This window comes from Prinia subflava, chromosome 2, assembly GCF_021018805.1.
Source record: "Prinia subflava isolate CZ2003 ecotype Zambia chromosome 2, Cam_Psub_1.2, whole genome shotgun sequence".
Lineage (NCBI taxonomy): Eukaryota > Metazoa > Chordata > Aves > Passeriformes > Cisticolidae > Prinia > Prinia subflava.
The window spans coordinates 92,985,216-93,007,004 of record NC_086248.1 but is presented as its reverse complement, the minus strand read 5'-3'; the positions used below and the strand labels follow the sequence as shown (position 1 = coordinate 93,007,004).

Here is a 21,789-nt window from a genome sequence, read left to right as displayed (position 1 = left end):
CCTGACTGCTCTTGAGGAGCAAAGATATATGTAAAGATTGCAGGATTTAATGGTCCTAGAAAACTGTAGTAGCATCAACACAGCAGATTTGCATATGGAAACCTCTTTGCAGGAACTGGCTATAATGTCTAGGAAGTTTTAAGGCACCTACTGCTACAATCTCTGGAAGTCTAATACAGATACTAATCACTGCATTAGGTAATCTCATGAAAAGTGATGATCATCACCATTCCCAATTTCGGGAGCTCCTCTTGGTTGGGTAAATTTGCAATGCATTTTGTTTTGCAGAGTTTGTTGAGCTGACCTTGCTCTTGCTGAGAAGCAGTATGATTTTATTTATCCTAGTTAATTTTATTTCTTCTAGGGGACCCGATCCTGCGGGTAACCAACACGTCAAATCTCCCGCCAAATCTTCCCATCCTTCAGCGTGTCAGTGATTCTTGCAACATTGTTTCCTTTGCAGTTAAGCTCCCTAAATAAGTTTATTTCAAATGCAGAGAGACCTGAGAAAGTGAAAGCGACTAGCCGCAAACCAGGAATCCGACTGAAAGGCTTTAGGGAGCCAGGACACCACCTTGAGGCACAGATGCAAAAGTCAGCATTCACCGTGTTAAAAACAGCATCCTTACACCTGGCCCATCATGGGGAGGACAGGACAGTAATCAAACAAGTTAAACCCTAGTCTCGATGTGCACTGCCTTCTTCTGCAGCTTTCTGCTCATTAAGGTAATCCCTTCTCTGTATCAGTTCAGAGCACAGCAGCTCTGTGATCCATTTTATCATCTCATTCTGACACCTGATATTTCTTCCAGATTATTACACTAAGCTTTCATATCTACACATGGTCAAGTACAATTCAAGTTTAAATCCTAAATGGTGTCACTTCTTAGTGCCTCAGTGTAGCCATATGCAAAATGGGGATAATTACTTACTTCATTAAGGTGTGGTGCTTGTAAAATGCTTGAGAGTCTCAGATGAAAAGGAGTGCTTGCAAAATACAATTATAATATTATTATGCCAGAGGTAAGGCATAGGCTTGTGATTCCATGTACAGTGTTTAAATACAATTATTTATCTATCAAAATCAAGAATCTGTGCTATTTCTCCCTCTCTCAGTTCCTGATCCTCTTACCATTAACAGTCTGAGTAATCCTGACTCTAGTGAATCTGCACACTTACTCCTTCAGTAAAGTGTACAAGAAACAAACAGTAACAGCAACTCCAAAACAGTATCAATTCTCATTTATCTCTGTTTTAAATAATTTCCCCTGTTTGCAAGAGTCCTTAAGTTCCTCAAAGTGTCACAGTTGTTTCAAAGGGATACCTGCCTTTGACATTTCTGTAGAGGCCTGTTGGTACTGGAGGTATTTATGCACACTTTTTAGAATGTGGATTGGTTTTGGAATGTGGATCATTTTAAATAAGTGTAGTTTTTCAGGCAAAAATAATTTTACAAAATACCCATTAGCTATGATGCACAAGAGCATCTACACATAACTTCTAATATTCACATTGCTCTTAAGCCCATTTGATTTGGTGTGCTATATTCAGCACTGTTGGTAGCCTCAACTTTCTTGACAAGAATTCAAGATGTGTTCCCTGCTCCTTTTGTCATTTACATCAGGCATCAGATGGGCTTTCCCACATCTGCCAAGTCTTGGGCATTTCGTGAAATTACAAACCACCACGTTTTAGGCTAACTTCAGGTTTTCTTCTGCTTGCTTTCCAGCAAGGCACAGAAGCATGACGGTGGCATCATGAGCATTTTTCCCTCACGGGTATTTTGCCCTCTGTGCAGCTGGAAGAGCAGGGATAACCACACTTCTGGAAGTGAGGGTCACACAGTAAGTAGGAGACTGAATGAGCTGCGTTGGGAAGAGCAGAAGCAAACACAGGGAGGAATGGAGAGAAAGGATGCTGTCGGGCAAGGCTGCAGGAGATGGACAGGGAGTTCAGAAAGTGCAGGAAAGTGGTTAGAGAAGCAAGGCGGCACTGTGCCTTCGTACGGGGGGCTGGAAGGAGGATCCCAGGCGCTTCCAGGCCCGCGCTTGCAGAGCCTGTCTCAGCTCCCCGTCTGCCCCTGCCCAAAGTCTGTCTGGGGATGCTCCCCTGGCGATCCCGGGCGGGCCGGGCCGACACGTGCGCGGCGGGAGAGCCGGGAAGGAGCCGGGAAGGGGCAGGGAAGGGGCAGGGAAGGGGCTGGCACCCGCACCTGGCAGCTCTGCCCTCCTCGGGAGAGCCGCCGCCGGCACCCGCCCGGATTGGCAGGAGCCTGCGCCCTCCTCTTCCTCCCTCCTTTTCCCTCCTCCGCGGGGTGGGTTTCAACCCTCCTCCTCCTTCCTTGGGGAGGGGGCAAGAGTTAAAAAGAGAAAAAGAAAGAAAGAAAGAAAAAAAGAAAGAAAGAAGGAGAAAGAGAAAAGAAATCCCAAGTCGCGTCCCCGACGTCTCCGGGCCCCGCGGCAGCAGCGGCCGCCCCACATTCCTGGCATTCCTGGGCCGTGACTCCCCGCGCCGCCCCGGCCCCGGCCCGGCCCCGGCCCCGCCGCCTCCTGCTCGCCCGCCGCCGGCCCCGCTCGCCCCCGCGGGACACCAGTCCCCTCCCTCCCGCCTGCCTCCCTCCTTCCCGCACCCCGCGGCCGGCAGCAGGAGCTCAGGGCTCCCGGCCCTCCGCGCCGCCACCGGCGGCCGCAGCGCCCTCCCGGCCGCCCCGCCGGAGCTGCCCGCGGTGGCCGGGCCGGGCGGCGGGAGCCGCTCTCCGTCCGCAGCGCCCGGTGCCGGCGGCAGCCGCTGCCCGCGGGCCGGGGCCGCCGCTCCCGCGGGCGCGCACAAAGCCGGAGCCCGCGCCGCCCAGCAGGTAAGGAACTGGAGCTCGGGCTCGGGAGCGTCCCCGCGCAGCCTCGGGAGCAGCCCGAGCAGCGCCGCGCACTCGGGGTGTGCGGTCGGCAGCGTTTGGCGGGGTCGCTGTGCGCGGCAGCGGGCTAGCGCGGCTCGCCGGGTGTGCAGCTCTGTCTGCGGAGCACCAAAACAGCCCTGCTTGGGTTACAAATGCCAGCCTTGGACGGTCCGTCCAGCCCGTGGATTTAATCTTAGACAGCCAGATATCACGGCATTTGTCTAGTCAAAGAGGTATTTGTAAATAGCGAGGAACGGGCAGGGCTCCGTGCTGGGCTGCCCCTATTTACATCGCGGCATGCCCGTGTTTGCCTTCCTCCGCGCCCGGGGCTTTACCTTGCTCTTTGTTAGTTACAGTCAAGCCTAAACTGGCCGTCTTCGGCAAGTCTCTGTAACTCTGCCGAGTGCTGCAGAAAGATCGCGGCGAGGCAGGGAAAAGTGACATCTGCTCTCGTTTCTGATGTGGCAAAGTCGATGAATTGTTAAGATCTCAAACCAGCTCACTTTATTGGGGTGTATTTGGGACAAGCGTTACATAATGTATGTGTGGTATGTGCATATGATGTGTGCTGGAGCTCTCCTATCGAGTATGTTTTATATCTCTGATTTGTGTAAAATGCTCATGTTTCCATCAGAGCAACTCCTTGATGGTTTGTAACTTTAACAAGGTGGGAACAGTGACCTGTAAAAGGCTCAGATTCAATATGTTGTTGCCCAAGAAGTTTTCTGGGATTTTTGGCATGTAGCCTGAAATCATAGCAGAAATGCTTTTACCAGAAACCAGTTCTTTTTTCTTTAAACTCTATGCAGATAGTTGCTACAGGGTTTGGTTATTTCAAAACCACTGTTACATTCTTCAGAGTTTGGAAAAATATTCATATAAAATGTCTCCTCCCCCAAAATCACGAGTCACCACTTGCCAACTTCCATATTATGAGTGGAGATAGCTCTTTTTGAGGAGAGATGTGAAGGGAGGCAGTCCCGGCAGGGACTGTGTTCTTGTTATCCAGCTGAGAATGTCCCATCAAATATGAGTGACAAAATACAGATTAAACAGCTTTTGCTCTTGGCCTCTGGGGGTTTTGTTGCTGACATCTAGTACTTGTTACGTGGTATAAAATAGAGCGTGTGTTGATATTACAGTAATGCCAATAAGCTTTAGGACCTGTTTTGTTATTGGCAGTACTTGAACTCTTTCTGGTATCTTTAGAAGGTTGTGCCAGAGTTGCCTACAGACAGAGGGCACTTGTGTATATCTCACGGGTCGTGATACAAAACTTGTGAGCTTTGCAAACTTATGGACTGAAGCACAATCCATCAGCTGAAAGGTAGTCCCTTAACTGTGTGGCAGAGCTTGTGGGCCATCAGTTCTGCCTGTGCATTTGTGTGTGACAAGCTGTAAAGCATGTCTGTCTTGATGCATCCTCAAGGAATCCAGTGGTGCAGACCAAGGCCAGAGCGAGGGCTGCTGGGCTGATCTCTGTACTGAGCAATAGGAGCTTTTGTATGTACATTATATTTAGAGTTTTACACGTGCCTTTTAAATGTTTCTGTAATAGTAGCAGAAGTAGCTTTGGTGCAGCGTTGTTCATGAGAGTTAATTAGCAACCAGTGTCAGTACTAATGACTGACTTTTCTCCTGGTCATTCTCGTCCAGCAGAAGCCCATGAGTCAGTTATTGTAACTTAGGTATGGAATGGCTTTCTATGAAATGCATCTACTCTTAGGCACTTAGCAAACTGCTTTGGCCAACAGTGTCTCCTCCAATCATGGAGAAAGTATTTTACATATATACACAGAAATGGAGTTGTGTGTGCAGTTCTGGTAACTCTATGGCTTCCTTTTTCTGTTTATTTGGTACTGTTGAGCCAATCTGCTGCTCTTCATTCTGTTTCTCTTCATATGCTGTGAGGCTGTGTTTGATTAATTGTTACTTAAGTAGCTCATTTTAATACAGATTTACATTTAGCATAGGTATATGCAGTATGAAAATTGTACTTGAATTCCATCTCTTCAGCTGAAAGCGAATCCTTTGTTGCAAGGGTTTGTCAGCTGGGGGGGGAATGTATAAACTGCTGGTAGTATACAACAGGTATAAACTTTTCAGCATGTAGTGTCTCTCAGCAGCATAAAGGTCCTAGTCCTGCAAAGATCCACCCATATGCTTCAATTCACACTCATGAATAGTGCCTTTGAAATCATGGGATTTCTTTTATAAGTGTACTAATAAACATACTAATAAACAAGTCCTTGCAGGAGCCAGGCTGTAATACTTAGTATGCAGTATATTTGTGCGTGTGTATCCAGCTCAGTTGTAAGAAGATTTCAGTAAAGGCCTAATTTTTATGCTGAGCAAATGCCATAAAAGTATTTTTTGTCTAAGTCCACTGTGAAGTACGGCATACCTTCACCTATTATGCTTTGCGGAGTTCCATTGAAACAGATTCTGATCTTTGAAAATAAAGCAGTACTACGTAGATTTTCCTCCTGTGAGGAGCAAAATGGTACAAGATTGCGCACAAGATTCTCTGAAGTTCTATGTGAAAAAGTCAGGTTCCTTTTTTTAAAATCTACTGGTTTTCTATTCAGAAGCTTCATGAAAGCTGCTTCCTCTACCTATGAAATTGTTAAAAATATGTATTAAAAAGCAAGAATTAAAGAGTAGTTCCTCAAGGGATGGAGGTAGGCCTGAGCTGAAGTCCATGTTTGTGGTAAAAATATGATTTTGGTTCCATTGTCTAACCCTTATCCTCCTGTGCCTGTTGCAGGGGACCCTAGAAGAGTAGGCAGGTGCAGCTTCCTCTGGTGGTGCTGGATTCAGTCATGTCCAGAACAGGGGTAGCCTGTCCCGTGGGGTGCCCTTGGTCTCCCTAAAGCCTTTTGGCTTGCTGTGCACGTGGAGCTGAAGAGGGGATCGGTGAGGAGACCCCTCTGTCACACCCTCTGAAGGAGTAGGGCTCCTCACAATGTGGAGATAGCCCCAGGAGCAGGAACTGCAGTCCATGACTCTTCCCTTTTCCTTTGGACTGTCAGAGGGAATGAGGAGAAATCATAAATGTGAAAGGAATTAAGGACACAAGGTTATGGTGCAGCACTAAGGATGTAAAAAGAAGTGTATATTTGTTCTAAAATGTATTTCCTACCTGATCATGGCTGTTCCTAATAAGCAGTTGAACATGTTATTGTCAGCTTTACGTGAATACCTAAGTGACTGTACATTTAGCTAACATTAAGAAGGTTTTCTGACCAAAGGACTTTTCTGGAGGATGTTGGGTGTATGACATAATGGATTCATGCTGGCTTGGGAAGAAGAGGATGCTGACCCCTCTGATGACCTGTAGCCATTGTGGCAGTCTTATTTTCTGCCCTTGTAAAAGGGTTTAGGTATTGAGCTTTGCTCAACACCAAGCACGCCTTCTGGAAACTGCAACTCTCCTTTCTAATTCTCAATCAGTCTACCTGTCCTTATGACTAAGAATACTTTTTTATTTTGTCAGTAACAATGTAAACCTAAAATTACATTATGGGATGTATAAACACCTCTGAAAAGAGGGTGGTGAACATGCATGTTGGTGATCTAATAAACTAGATGAATGATGGTGTGCCAAAACTTGCTAATGATGCAAAAGTATTTGGATTAGGCAAGATTGAAGAAGACTGAGAAATTGTAAAGGGAATCCAAGAAAGCTGGGTGAAAGGGAAGCATAGCAGATGATGTTGATAAATTCAAGAATATGCATGTTAGATGGAATAATCAAATTCTTGTTCATGTTACTGGATTGTGAATTATCTATATTTATTAAGGTGGAGAGGAAGATTTCAACAATATTTTATTTGAACTCGTGCACCTTCTTAATGCTTAGTGTTGGGCAGAAGAAAAATGCCACAGTTGTTTTGCAATACTGTGTTAATGACAAAGGATGTTATTAAACTGGTGCTCGAATTCACCTCAAATAATCAGTTTGTGGTCTCCTATTAAAGGAGAGAGATTGAAAAATATTCCTATGAAGTTGAACAGAAAATATTCATGTAGCACTGTTTCAAGGGGGTCAGTTAGGGGAGGTAGGATGTACATGTGCAGAATAGTGCCTGATCATTACCCTTTGCTGCAACAACTTGTTATTAGGAGCAGTTTGAAAGCCAAAGTATATAATGCTCCTAAATCACCATTTCTGGTGTATACCACCAAAGGACATCACATAAACCAACAGCCTGCTAGGATGAACTAGATAAGTGAACTGTTCTAGGGACAGGAAGAACAGTTAGAGCTACAATGAAGAGATGTTAACTGTACTGCTCCAGGGCCTAAATCAGACCAATCTGACAGGGATTGAGAAATTTCTCTTAGAAAAGGTGATGTTATATGTGCCTGTTTTGATATTTTGTACGTTTTTTTACAGAGTAAGCTGCTCTTAGAAGCAGGATATTGGGCTGATAATTAGACACACTATAATAATTTAGTTTCTCTGTTGTATTGTGAATTATGCTGATTTTAATTACATAGTCATCCAGAGGGAATTGAAAGATTAATTTTTTATATATATTCAGGATCCATGGAAAGCATGTCTTGGACTTTAAGTCTTTAACACATTCAAGTCTGATGTTTTAACTTACTGAGATGTGCTCTGCTGTGGCCTGGGCGGGTATAGAGAAGGATAGAAGTGATGGTTAGGCTTGATTTAAAAGGCAGATTGCACTGATATCTGTTATTAGTCAATAACAGTTATGATTAGTTACTAGTTATGATTTTTAGTATGTTTAGTATACAAAGGGCATTTTTTAATTTGGCTGGTTAATATAAATAGTTTTGATTTTTGTAACAGAATGATAGTTCTGTGGCTGTGAGAAGCACAAAGACTGGTTTATGGAGATAAATACATCTCTTGCAGCTTAGTGGGTGTTTCAAAGAAAATATTGTACCAGAGCAGTAGTATACCAACACAATGGAATTCTTGCATATTTATCTGCTGGGGGAAAGATTGATTCAGTAGCAGGCATTGTGATTGATCTAAAAATCAACACCCCATGTTAACAGATTAGTGTATGTAGTGTATAACATAGTTAAGAGTTGTCTGTAGAAGTTTCAGAAAACTATGCTATAGCTTGAAGAATAAAAAGCCAGGACTTGTGCAACTTTTAGGTGCTCTAACCAGCCAGAAGGAGCTGTCTTACAGGCTGCCTGCCTTGCAGCTATCTGCAAAACAAAATGTGGTCTGACTTTGCCTTCCCTGTTGAAAAGGCTGAAGCTGTTGTGAAAGGAGCCTTGCAGTGCTTTTTGAACTCAGAAAATAAAGTTTATGTGAAGGCTCTCATTTGTAAAGGTCCATAGAAGTGATGTCCTCTCCTGGGACATCCTTGGCCATTGGGCTGGATTCGAAGCATATCTCTCTAAAGGACAAAGGGTAGATAGGGCTTTAGCCCAGGAGAAGTTGGCAGTGCAGGAGAGGTTACCAGTAGTTGTTTTAACTTGTGTTTGTGAAATTCTTTCTTGTTTTTACAACTGACAAAATAGTTTGCATTCCTAAGGTTTTTGAGATTAGCTCTTATCATGGAACTCCCTCTTTTGAGAGGAGGCATTCACTACCTTATAGATAAAATGCCTTTAGGTTTTTATTGTTGATGAGAATTAAGCCAGGTTTTTGGACAAGTCTGGGCAAAATCAGGGGACTTTGCCAATCAGAGATTCAACAGATAGAAGCCAGATCCTATTTTTGATGTGTGTCTCTGGTGCCATTTTGATTTTGACCTCTTCACACGGGACTTTTCGTTTGTCCTTTCAGTGCAAAATGTATCCTGTTGGTGGTGGAAACCCTGCATTTTCTGAGTATGTGATATGCAGTGCTTATCTCAGGTGCTTTGAAATGGAGACACTGTGTAAAGGAATTTCTACACAACACATTGTGCCTGTTGTTTACCAGGACAGAGGGAGAGGAGAGGGGAAGGAAATATATTTAGTGGCTTAATTTGCCCTGTGCTGAGGTGGAGTCAAACTTCTGATGCCTTCAGAAGGAGCAGGCCTTGAAAGTCCCACCTCAAACACAGAAAAGAGGCATTTCAGAGGAAATCTGACTTCTCCCTTAAGAGCTTTGCAAAATGCCCGATGTGAACAGACCTGCCTGAGGAAGAAAAACCCTGATGAGCTTTGGGGGTGGAAATTTATTTCAAAGGTCCTAGAAAACAGGCATCTGAAATGACAATAATTTTATTTTTATTTTTCTTGTTTTTCACAGTTTGGCATACTTTTAAGAGCTGCTGAGTGTAATTGATGTCTATTTACATTCTTTATAGTGCTGTGAAGATCCAGCCTGTTTAGGAAGATGCTTTGGTTAGCTTACCAGATAAAGAAATCAGCTGCTAATTGAAGGGGATGGCTGGTGCAGTCTGCTGCTGGTAGACAGAAATACTGATAGAGCCTCAGAGCTCTGGCAGTTTCAGAGTGGAGGGTGGACAGGGCAAGTTTCTGCTTGTGAATAAAACAACTCATTTAGACATATTTGAGTGAAGTTCCTGTGATTCCTTCCACCTCTGCCAAGACTGTGCTGTGGGAATCGGTGACAGCAGAGGAAGCTAAATCACAGTATTGATGTGCTGCTGCTCCCTACTTTGTTGTGGTTCTTTTTGAGAGCAGAGAATGACAATGACAGGGTTTTCTTGCAAGTTCTCTTCCACGTATCCATGTTCCCCTTCTTAGCTTGGTGCCCCAAATGCATCTGTGGGTAGCTGGAAATCTTGTCTGTAAAACAGAGCTGAAATATTGCAGGAGAGCATTATTGAGGTGGGATAACATTTAGCATCCAAATGATGTCTGTTGGTTGCTAGCAATTTCACTTCCATTTTTTCATTATCTTTCTTTCTGACAAGGGGGATATAAAAGCCGCCATTTAAAGATGAATGCTATTTTTAATTTTTACATATTTTAAGGCTTTTGCTGTGTGGTTTGATTTAAGCCTGCTGCTTAACATTATCTACAAAGAAATGTTTAAGTACACTATTCTATATGGAGAGATGCATCTCAATTAATAAGTAATGTTTTTGCATTCCTTTCTGTATTGTAGAATGTACTGGGAAATTTACAATAGGAAAAGACAAAATACATGTCTTGAATTACTGTCTAAGGAAGAGGAGAAGAAATGGTTTGGTGCAATAGGCAAATGGTGTGTTGGAGAGTATTGGCATGTATTATAAGGATTTTGGTTTCTTTGGTCATAGCCTGCCCTCTGAATCTGGTTCACCTCTTGAAAGTCCTTCTGGTTTTTGCGTTTGGTTGGGAAATTTCCATGTGCATTTGAATATGAAAATTCAGAAATGCAGATTTATGGTTCAGTAGTTGAGACAGTTGTTTTGGAAGAAAATTACTGATACCACCTCAGGACCTACTTGACTTTGTGAAGAGGTGAGCATTTCTCTGGAGTTGGAATGAAAAGAAGCTGTAAGGAGAATGCATAGATTTGGGTATGAGGTCTTCTCTGCTAGCTGTGTGTTAGCTTTGCTCTTGCTGCTGATGTAGTAACCTAAAGCTATTGATCTCTGAGTTCTTGTAGTGTACATTTGCATATAACTTTTCACTGCTGAAAGGGTAAATTATTACTGTGGATAGGCTGAGCTTTCAAAACCTTGTCTAACAATGGCCCAGTTGTCTCTTTTGATGTACAAATGGGTTTATCTGGAGAGACTGGTGTTGTCTTGCAGTTTTTCCTTGAACCTGTCTTAAGTATGAAGACTGCCACCCATGCACTAATTAATCTGTCAAAACATCTGACAAGGGGTGGGTGCACATTGGAGACAATTAGTCATTTTGTCTATTAGTCAATAATGTCAACTTTGGTTGATGTTATATAAGGTTTCTTACCTACTTTTGTATTTTCAGCTTGTGTTACAGTAGAAGTTTGTTAGCATGTGGCTTAACTTCCATGTTAGCTTTGTGTGGTCAGTGTCCTTTGCAAGTATCAAGTTCTGTGCTGTGAAATTCTGCATTTCCTGCCCCCCATACATTCAGCAAATACATTGCAATGATCATGACTGGTTGGACTATGAGCTGGTGATAATTAAAGTCCTTGGTGTGTAAATCTGTTCAATAAGAGGGGCATTCAGCTAACTTCAGGTAACATTGTCCACTGTTAAATGCCACGTAATTTTGCCTTCTCTGCTCTCTTTAATGGTGTGGATTTATAAAGTAATTTATTTTTTTACTTGGGATGGAATCAGAGCAAATGCATTTGTCAGTCTCTTCATGTTGTATGTTTCAATCAAAGAGAGCAGCAGAGGATAGGAAAATGACAGCGAAGGATATCCCCCATTATTCCAATATTTTCTTGTGATGAAGAAAACAGGTTTGTGCATGTTTATTTTAAGAAGGCTTTTTGCCACAACCTGAGTGCCCTGTGGCACTGGTTTTGAAAGCAGAACATGTTTGTTTTGTTTAGTGCCTTTTGCAAAGGTTAAGATAGGTGGCTGAAAATAACTTTTAAAACTTCCATGTTGAAAAAGACCCTTTGGTAATACAATTAATAAAATAATTTTATAAGTTCAAGGCAGAATCTAGATTGTTTATTAGGAAAACTTCCCAATAATAAGCTCTATGATTTATGGTATCAATTTCTTAGGAATAGCTCTGTTGTGGGAACTGTGCTTAAATAAGACTCAGCAGTCCACTGAAATATTCACTGAAGAGTCAAAGTCTTTGTCAGAACAATGGACAAGGTTCTGGCTTTGTAATCAAAGAGGTCACTTTCTTCATAGTGGTTTGAAATAATAAAGTATTTTTTAATTTCAAAAACTGTGATATTATCTCCAGTAACTGTTATTTTTCACCATTCTCTTACAGATAAAGATGAACGGGGTTACTGAACATGGAAAAAAAAATAAAAGTCTTTTTTTTGTTTTGTGGGTTTCTTTTTTTTTGCTTAAGTATTTGAACCCATTTTTTTAGCAAAGGATCTGGTAAAATGGTAGTATGAAACCAACCCAGAAATCTTTAAGTGAGTACTTTTGGCAGTACAGTGTTTTGGGGCCTTGTGAACAGTGACCTCCTTTGCAGTATTTCATGCCTTCATACCTGTACTTGATAGATGCTTCATATGCTTTATCCTGGGGCATTTGACAGGTCATGCATTCATCCACTCGTGTGTGTTCCTGCCTCGCCTGTGGCTGTCTTGAGATGTGATGCCCGGGAATGCTTCGTGTTGGCCAGGCTGAGTGCTTTGTACACCATATTCCATCAGAATCCATTTGACCAAGTGCTCCAAGCAAGGTCCTAAATGCCTTCTAGGGGAGCCAGCGTGGATAGGAGCTGTTTGGGTGATGACTTAAATGTAGATTTCCTTCACTGTTATCTCAGTGAAGCTATTTTACTGGTATGTGTGGTGATTTCTGTGTACGGCAGTCAGACCTAAAAGAATTTAATCAGGACAACAAACAGATAGGGCTGGGTATCAAGTGCTAAATGCACAGGAAGGGGCTCTGCACCCAACAGTGCAGAATCTCTTCTGGATGATGTTGTCAGTGATGGGTGTTTCATTAAGTCTTTATGCGGTTCCTCTAGCCACTAGGAAAGGAGATTGAAGAGAGCTCGAAATGTTTGTGGGGTTTTTGTAGTTTTGTTTTGTTTTGTTTTAAAACATATCTCATCCCCATAAAGGTAGAGATATACAGGAAAAGTAAATGAAGTTTATAAAATAAGAAAGGTATGGCTTTTAAAAGTAGTTCTGTCAACAGATGAAGACCATTAATCCATAGTCTTCCAGATGTGATGTTCTTTATTATGGGCAGTGAACGATTGTTCTGCAAGCTGCCTATCACCACAGCCGCTGTGGCATTGTGCACTGGTAAGTGGTGTCCAGACATGGCCATGAGCTTTACCTCTGCAGTTTATATCTCTCAGAAGTTAGAAATGTCAGACAATGAGAAGTTCACTTTGGTTTTAGGACACTTTGATATACTGGAATCAATTATGGTGTTTCATTGTAGCATTTTTCTGTATATGCCTTAAAGACTATGTGTCAAATCTTTCATATGTTCAGTGATTTCTATACTTTCATATCCTCTTGACTTAAGGAATATGGCAACGAATGGTGGTTCTGAAGATCTGGTGGAATGTTGAGCCGAAGACATTATCGAGTGTGTGGAAGCAGTTTGTGTACTAAGTTTGTTCAAACATAGATGCCTTAGCTCATGAACAGTGAGAACTCTACAAGGACGATATGCAAGGTCAGAGGAAATTAAAAACAAAAGAATGCCTGATTGCTGTGTCTGCTGAGACTGAGCACTGATTACACTATCCTTGTCCCACCAGGATTGTGATGATGGTAACTGTGTCTTATGTCCTTTGACCAGAGTCATAGAATATCCTGAGTTGGAAGGGACACACAAGGATCATGGCATGCAACTCCTGACCCTGCACAGGATGAGCCCCAGAATTACACCATGTGTCTGAGAATGTTGTCCAAACACTTCTTCAATTGTCAGTCTCAGTAGATTACAAGGCAGAGGTAACTGAGTCTTGGTTAGGTTAAATTAAGCCCTCTTTCAGAGGAGGAGCAGCGTAATTAGACAAAAGGGGCTCAGTCCTGTGCAAGAGGAGGCAATGCAGTTCACATGGGTTCTAAAATACAGAAGGTTAAGTTGCAGCTGGGTACAGCCTGGCATTGCAAGACACCTCTCATCGTTACGTTACGTGCCAGGAGAGCGGAAAACTACAACTCAGTTATTCAAGGCTGTAGTAAATCTAGTTAATACCTCATACCTCTGACACATCTGTCAGTGTGGTATCGTAATTGTTTACCTTGGCTCTGTCAGCTGCAGGCAGGAAGTCCAGTTGGTGAGCACTGCATGCCCAAGGCTCCGGCGTGTGCTTGCCGGCCCCGCTGCCACCGGCACAGCCCTGCCTACCAAGCCAGGCTGTTCGTGTGAGCAGAGGTTTGCGGGATCAGGGCCTCAGTTTGCAACAGGAAATTGCACTTCCAAAGGTGAGTGTGTGAAAGGGATCAGTAACTCCTGGCAGCTTGTATCAAAGTAAATCCTGTTGGAGGTTATTGCCTGTCAAGTTGGGTGCTTTGATTTTATTTTAAAACAAGAGGCTGTAGCAATAAGGCCAGTGTTCTTATTACCCCAAGCTCCTTTCGCACACTTTTTAGCTTTGTCTGGGAATAAGTAAACACCTAAAATAATCTCTGGTTTTGTCATCTCTTTGGTAGCGTGCTTGCTTCCTGTATTATGAAAGTTATCATTAGATTAGCTGTATTTAAGCTTCCTGTCTCACCAGGGTTTTTTCCATTATTTTTACAATCTCTTTCAGGAGGTAGCAGTATCATGTTTCTGTAATAAAGATTTCACTTAAATTATGTGTTGGTGGGTTTTTTTCTTGTTGTGTTTTTTAATTTTTTTTCTCTGTCCACTTTCCTTACTTTGTCTGAAGTATCTTTTCAACTCTGATATTTAACCAGGGTTTTTCTTTTTTTTTTAATTTAATGGCAGATGCTATTGTAATAACATGCAGGCCAAAGAAGCATAATACAACTTCTGTCTGCAATTGGTATGCTTACAGAAATGGTAGAAAAATCTCAACAACCTGTTCAGTTGTACTGCTGCTTAGTCTTGGTCTAGTGGGGAAAGTGCTGTTGTTTAACAGGTGACCCTGCAATTGTGAACTCCGGCTGAGAAAATAAATAACTGAGATGCACAGTGTCATGTTTGGCTCATCTACGGTAGAAATTGAATGCATGAGTCTGGCAATACATAATCTTTAGTACATTCTCTTACCATTAAGCATGAAAACTGTGGCCACTGAAAATAATGGACTTTCGGGATTTTACATGTGCTCATTTACTTATCAAACCAAAAGGTAAACCTAGACCTGAGGTTTTAAAGCAAAAAGTGGAGCTGAATTTTCAGAACAGTGAGGTAGAACTCCTTCAGGTCAGTCTGACCTTAGTTAGATCATGGGCAAACATTTTGCCATTGCTGTGTACCCTGCTCGACCTTCTGTGTGTCCCTTATATTTAAGTCTCATTTCCCACTAATAGATGTCATTTGTTTACTAGGGTGTATGTTTGCCTATAGTGTTGGAGATTGCACTTCTAAGTGTGAGTGAAGACTGGATGTGGAGGACTTTAGGCTTGTCTTTAGATTTTACCCTTTTTATTAACCTTTTTTTGGCTTTGCAAATACAGCTGCCGTCTTGCCACTTGATGTTTCTTTGTGGATTTCATATCAAGTCTTGTGTTACTGCTGTAGAATACACACTAGATCCTTTTGTGTTCTTTTATTTTCAGTTGTATTACTGATTTTAGGAGTTACCAGGATAGTATTTAGATTTTATGTCATATTTTATTTTTCAGGATGCCAAGTATTTTCTTGATTCATTACAAGCTGATCGACACCTAAAATGTTCCATGACCGTTTCTTTCTGTGTTCACTGATTCATTTATTGTATCATTTAGGCTGTTGCTAAATATGCACCTGTAGTGCATTTGGGAGAGTTTTGCCCAGTTTGATACCAGCATTCATGTTAATCCCCTAACTCAATCTCTTTTTTCCTAAGTTTAGCTGTGCTGTGGTATAAACTCTTGATCTTGCTTCAGAAGGATGCTTCTTTATAGTAACTATCTGTCATTTAATTTACTTGCTTCTAAAAGCTGTGTATTATTTTAGTAAATGACATGTTTATATTTTGAATTTCTAGCCTATGGCTGCAGTAATGAGTAGCCCTTTCCTCTCTCTTGAAAGATAGTTTCAGGCTCATCCTAATTGATTGCTTTCACTCATTTGCTGATGTTGTGCTCTTCATTTGAGCGTCATTGTCTTGGTGGCAATTAAACAAAAGCCCAATTAAGTCTCCCGCTATACTGGGAAGCAGCTTGCCAGAACTTGACAGTACAACAAAGGACATTTCATTGACCAATTTCTTCAGAAGGAAGTGTCTCAGTGGAGGTCTGTAAAGCAGCACATGTGATTTTAGACACTTTCCAACTATCATTTTTAAATTATTTTAAATCTGTGACCGAGCCTTCTGCTCTGTTCCAAAGATGTGACTCAGAACACTACTTGTGCTGGAGAGCTAATTTCCATCCACTGACAACATGAAAGCCCTCTTGATACATCGTGTTTCCAAAGCAAGCAAAGTGAGAGTAAGTAATCTCTTAGCTTCTTGCAGTATTTTTCAACACAGGGCTTATGATAAAAAGACAGGATTAAAAATTTTCTTTGTTTATCTAAAATATAAGCCTGTAAATCCCACTTAACTGAAGTCATTGTAGTAATTGCTCTTAATATTTTTGTTTCAGAAGCTGTAAATTGGAGGAGCCACTTTAGAACTGGAAAAAGAAGAATTAGAATAATGTTTTTTCCAAACCCATGCATGGCTGTTGGCATTCATTCTGCTAAATAAAGTGGCTTAAGAAAGGGGAGGGAACACACAAGATGAAGAGAAAAATGACTGAGAAGAGCATGCTTTGACAGGACCCTAAGATGGTCACAGGACCACTGCCTTACTGCATGAAAACTTGTAAAATGTATGAAAAGAGAATTTCAATTGGGTCCCTAGGTGTCTCTCTCTCTTTTACCGTTAACTTTTTTATTTGAATGCCACAGCTCTGTATCTCTGTATATCAAGACCAAGACAATAATTGTCAACAGTTCCAAGTATGTGTGTACATTATTACGTTTGATTTCCACCGAGCCATAAACACTCTTTGTCCTTTGCCTTTTACTAGCTATTGGCTTGGCTATTCCTTGTGGACAGGAAAGCTGTGTTTAGTGCTTTGTAAAGTGGCCATCAGTTCCTTGCTTTTATCTCTATTCAGCATAAATTATTTTCAGCAAGGCCACAGAAACGTTCTGGCCAAGATTTGCAGGTGCCCCTTGTGGAGAGCTATTTCAGGATAAGGGCTTAATCTTGCTGTGTCTTTCCTCCCCTTCTCTCATTCTTCTCTCCTTGAAGAATACTAATCGTGAATGATAGGAGCCCATGGCTGGTGTCCTCCCTCCTCCATGGCTCACTTCTGTTGTTGGTTTTTGGTTTATTTTTGTCATTTTCAGAATTAACCCTCAACTGCATAGGCTGAAGCATATTCTTTTACCCTTAAGCTTGAAAACTTTGTGTGTGCTGCCATTGCAATATTTCTAAGGGGAAATTCAGCCCCTAATTATCAAATTAGATGCACATTCTGGTTCTTTGGCATGACTTTACTACTGCCCATCTGTCAGGTTGGCACTCTGCCCTCTCAGAAAGTAGCTGACCAGTTTCAGCTGAGCAGAGGAGCCAACCAAAGATGGGTTAAGAGAGGCAGCCTGCAGAACACTTTATGTTCAATTCCTCTTGCCAAAAGCTCTTCCTGTTTGCAAACAATGTCAGCTTAAGCCCATATGCTCTATTACATGGGATGACATCTGTGGAGACAGATGCAGGGATGGCAATACAAATGACATTTGATAAGGAAGGGCATATGTTATGAAACCAGACACCACTACGAGTGTAAGACCCTGTCTGTACTGCACGTGCATACAGAAAAATAGATTGCTTCTGCATTTCGGTGTGTGAGTGCATTCATCAGCCCCAGGGTTGGGCTTTTGAAGTGCATCATTGTTCAAGATTTGTGCTAGGTTCACCTGCAGTTTTGTGATTTGGTTGTTGCACATTATTAGCTGAGGTCAATATTTTGCTTCAGTGCTCTTTGAATGGTAATGTGCATTAAGGGTCCAGTAGTTTGCACCATGTAAGGAAATGGGATAATGCCAGTGTAAGAGGAGCCTATTGTAGCAGAGAGTTTTGCTGTGAAATGTCTTTTTGAAGGATTGTTACCTTCCAAAAATCTATTTCAGCATTTTAAAAATAATTATTTGCATGTGAATTTTACATATCTGGGTAGAAGAGATGTAAAAACCTCTTCCTTTGGCACAGTCTCTTTGCCCCTTTGGTAGATTTTGCTTTCTCACCAGAGGTCACCTTTGTATCTAAAGCTACTCTTCCTCAAGAACCACTGCTTTAGCACCTTTTTCTTGTTCTTCATATTGCTAAGGTTGATGGAAAAAGTAGTAAGTTTTCATTAAATAGACTTTGCACATAATCCATTTTAACAATTTGAAGAAAAGATTTACATTGAGGAGATACGTTCTATTGGTTTAGAGCCCAAGCAAAAATAAAAAGGTGCAGTATTTGAAATACATGCCTTATCAGCCATATTTGAAGACTATATTTTTAGCATTGGGCTGAATGGAAAACACTTTCAAAGAAGATGAATGGGTACTGGCAAAGGAAACTCTTCCATTAAAAATAAAAGTACCTTATGCATAGATGTGTTTTTTGCGTCCTTTTAATGGAATTAATATTTGTTGTTTACAAGCATGAGAATGTTTTTTAGTGCTTTGTCTGGCTTTTTTTGTTGAAAAACATTTATCCAAGTGACATAATATATTTGTTTATTCAGATAATGTAGGACTGTAATAAATAGTTGTAGGTTACTTCTAATTTTTCATTCACTGAGATTTATTTTTAGAGCATTTCCTGGACTGGTGACACTCTTTCCTTGGTAGCTTAAGGGCAATGTTATATTTGCTGGATAAAAGACCTCCTAAAATGTATATAACTGTTAAAAGACTTGGACCAAGTGTGGCTTGTTGAATTTGTAGTGTTGTGGTGGGGAAACCCATCTGGAGGAAGAGGATTTCCTTAATCACAGTGCTACAGTCACTTTCTCTGCACAGCTCTTTTTCTGCACTTCCAAAAGGATAATTTCACTTCTAGGCTGGATTAAACAAGGAAATTCTCCAAAGCTTTGAGGAACGTTGGTTTCTCTGGTTGCGCCTATTAAGAAACGTTTGCAGCTTATTTTCTTATATGTCTTGGTTGTTTTATCTGTAATAAAGGGTTAATAGTAATGATGATAATATCTGTTTTTTTATTCTCCCTGTCCTCTGAATTCTGTAAAGTATTTTGTTCTGTACACTGCAAGGTATTACTCAAGTTACACTCATTAAGTCTTTCCTTGAAGTGTCACCTCCCGAAAGGTGAAAATACATGCTTCCCTTTTTCCTTTCTAAATTGGTTTAGTAGCTGCAAAATGTGATTCCTGATAACTGTATATCATAGGTGAAGATTCAGTGCAAGTAAAAAGGATTAAATTGTAGAGACTGAGATGTGTAGTGGCATTTATTTTTCTCTCTGTATTAAACTGCTAAAAATGCAGCTTTTTTTTTTTTGTAAAAGGAGCATTTTTGTATTAAATTACCCAGATGTTGCAGGAACATAATGCTTCTGGTGCATTCAATGCCAGTGTTTTTTATACAATTTGCAGAAAAATTGGTGTTTGGCAAGAGGTTGAGGATACCCTTATAATTCCCTTGGAAAATTTTTTGGTACAAAAAGCCTGGCTTTAGTCTGCAGTGCTTTGTTATCAATGAACCTCTCCACAAGTACATCTACATGTACGTTTTCCTATTGAAGGATCAAAAAACTGTTTTATTTATTTGATTGCATGATGAATTGCATTTACTTACTGCCTATGCAATGTAGTCGGTGGAAATGGCATCAGGCTGGATCAGGGGAGGTTCAGGTTGAACATCAGGAAAAATTTCTTCACTGAAAAGTTGGGTAAGCATTGAGATGGGCAGGCCAGGGAAGTGGTGGAGTCACCATCCCTGGAAGTGACAACATCTTGACATGGCACTTTCTTACCTGACATGGTAGTGTTCAGCCAAAGATTGTATTTGATGATCTTGGAGGTCTTTTCTAACCTTAGTGATTCTGTGGTTCTCAGAGGTCTGCTGAGCACATGAGGCAGTGCACAAGCTGCTTTAGTAATCACAATCTTCTTTTCTAATGGGAATTGCTCTTCTTGCCTCCTCGTGTTGCTGACAAGTGTTTTCAGTGTGTTGATTTTTTCATGCAAGCTCTGACCTTTTGCTAGCCATAGGATCAGGCTCTCCAGTCCAAGCCAACCCTGACTGAAGACTGTTGCAGTTTTAGGATCAGCACTCAGAGAGTTATGGGGAAAATCTGTCACCAGGTGCTACCAGCCCAGCAGCTCCATGAGACTTCAAAGCTCTAGCCTGACACACTGGAGAAACAGTTTTGATTTACAGAAACTCTCCTGTCAGTGCTTATCAGAGAATTTAGATGTTGTGAACTTCCTTAGATAGACCTTCTGCAGTAGTGGTGGCTTGTTTTGAAAAGCCTGTTAGCTTGGTCCTCTGGAACAATAGTGGCAGCTATCTTGAAAGGAGGAGTTGGGCAATTCTGGGATACCACCTAGACCAACTTGGGGATCAAAACAATTCTCTTTTAAAGAAACATTGAAAGGAATTCCAAAACTTGAAGGCAGCCACATCTTGCTAACCAGATGATCTATGAGTGCTGAATACATTGACACCTGCCAGTAAGGGAAAAACAATGAGGTGCATGGCTTGGTACTGTTTCAAAATGTGCTAAATTAAAATGCCAGGTCTACTCCAAATAGGTAGCAGCATTGAATTTCTATTTCTTTAAGAAATAAAATAATAATGGTGCCGGCATTGTAGTGGCTGAAGAATTGGGAAGTAGAACACTATGAGAAAAAGCGGTTTTCAGAGAATCTTGGAAATTCCATTCCCTTAATTACTTTCTTTACAGAGACAACTTGCAGCTTATCTCATTTGTTACAAGATTCAGAGTGGTTATGGCATTGCGTATCTCTCCTAATGATATTAATCCTCGCCATGATAACTAATGATGTTAATCCTCTGATGCAAGTTTCCCACTGCTATTATCATTTGTGCACAGTGCTTTGGAGGCAGGGGAGAAAAAAATATCAGCAGCTAGCTGTTACTTGGGGAACATGCAAGTAAAACACCTGACATCTGGTGAGTCACCCTCCAAGTATGTGTGATTGAATGATGGTTAACTGATTGCCGCAGTTAACTAAGGCCAAACGTGTCTGAAACGTGAAACACTTTATTTCTGAAGGTAGTAAGAACTTCACTGTAAACACGCATAGTTTACAGACCTTGCTACAATATAACTGCAACCCACTCCCCAGTCGTCCTCAGGAACTGGTTTGTGCATTTTTTTTAATTGCCAAGCAAGTATTTCTAATGTTTTTAATGCCCTTTGTAAACATTGTTGTTAATTGTTTTCTAAGGCTTGAGGGGAATTGCTACACCTGGTTGTTTTCTGCTTGATTCTTTTCAAATGCCCATTTAGAAGTTTCTGTGCTGTCTTAACATAAAACTGTGTCCAGGAGCAAAATGCAAATGTTGAACCAAATTTTTTTTACAGTCCACATGTGCACCATGACAAAGAAAGATTAAGTCTTCTGGTGCAGACGGTCAGCAGGTACAAATCATGGAGAAATTCGTTCTGTAAAATACAGGTGTTGGGAGCACACAGGGTAGGGACTGAAGAAGCTTTGACCATCTGTTGCTATAGCTAAAGGCACAGGTTGTTGTTCATCACAAAGATTCATTTAACTCTCTTGGGTTCTCAGGGAGAGCAGAATATCGTCTAGTAAACCTCAAACAACATGGTGAATAATGAATCATTTCAAAATGTGCCCATGGCTGTAACGCTGCAGGGTGCAGGCTGGGCCTGAGCACTGACCAGCAGGCTGGCTGCAGAGGCAGAGTGCCACCTCGCCTCCTGCAGCTGTGTGCTCACTGGCCATTACTTGTGCAAGCAGCTGGTTATTCAAGTGCTTAAATATAGACTGAGGAGCTAATAGCAAATAGCTATTTGAATGATTGGTGATCCTAGTTCAATACTTAAGCCATGATTTACTGTTCCAGAAGTTGTCTGAGCAAACAGTAATGATACTATGGCTTAAAAAAAAAAAAATCAGTGAAAATACAAATAATGAAATTTTGTGTTGGATTGGCTGGCAGTAACTCATTGCTGGAATGCAAAACAGGAGTCCAAAATTAGTTAAATGT

General features: G+C 41.4%; 1 protein-coding gene across 1 annotated transcript in view; it reads left to right on the top strand.

Annotated features, from left to right (window-relative positions):
• The first annotated feature begins 2,714 nt into the window (after nt 1-2,714).
• PTPN14 (protein tyrosine phosphatase non-receptor type 14) overlaps nt 2,715-21,789 on the top strand; it is a 108,620-nt gene continuing 89,545 nt past the window's right edge. The window contains exon 1 of the mRNA XM_063391031.1: nt 2,715-2,854. The gene's annotated coding sequence lies outside the window, so the exon portion shown is untranslated. The remainder of the gene's footprint in view (nt 2,855-21,789) is intronic.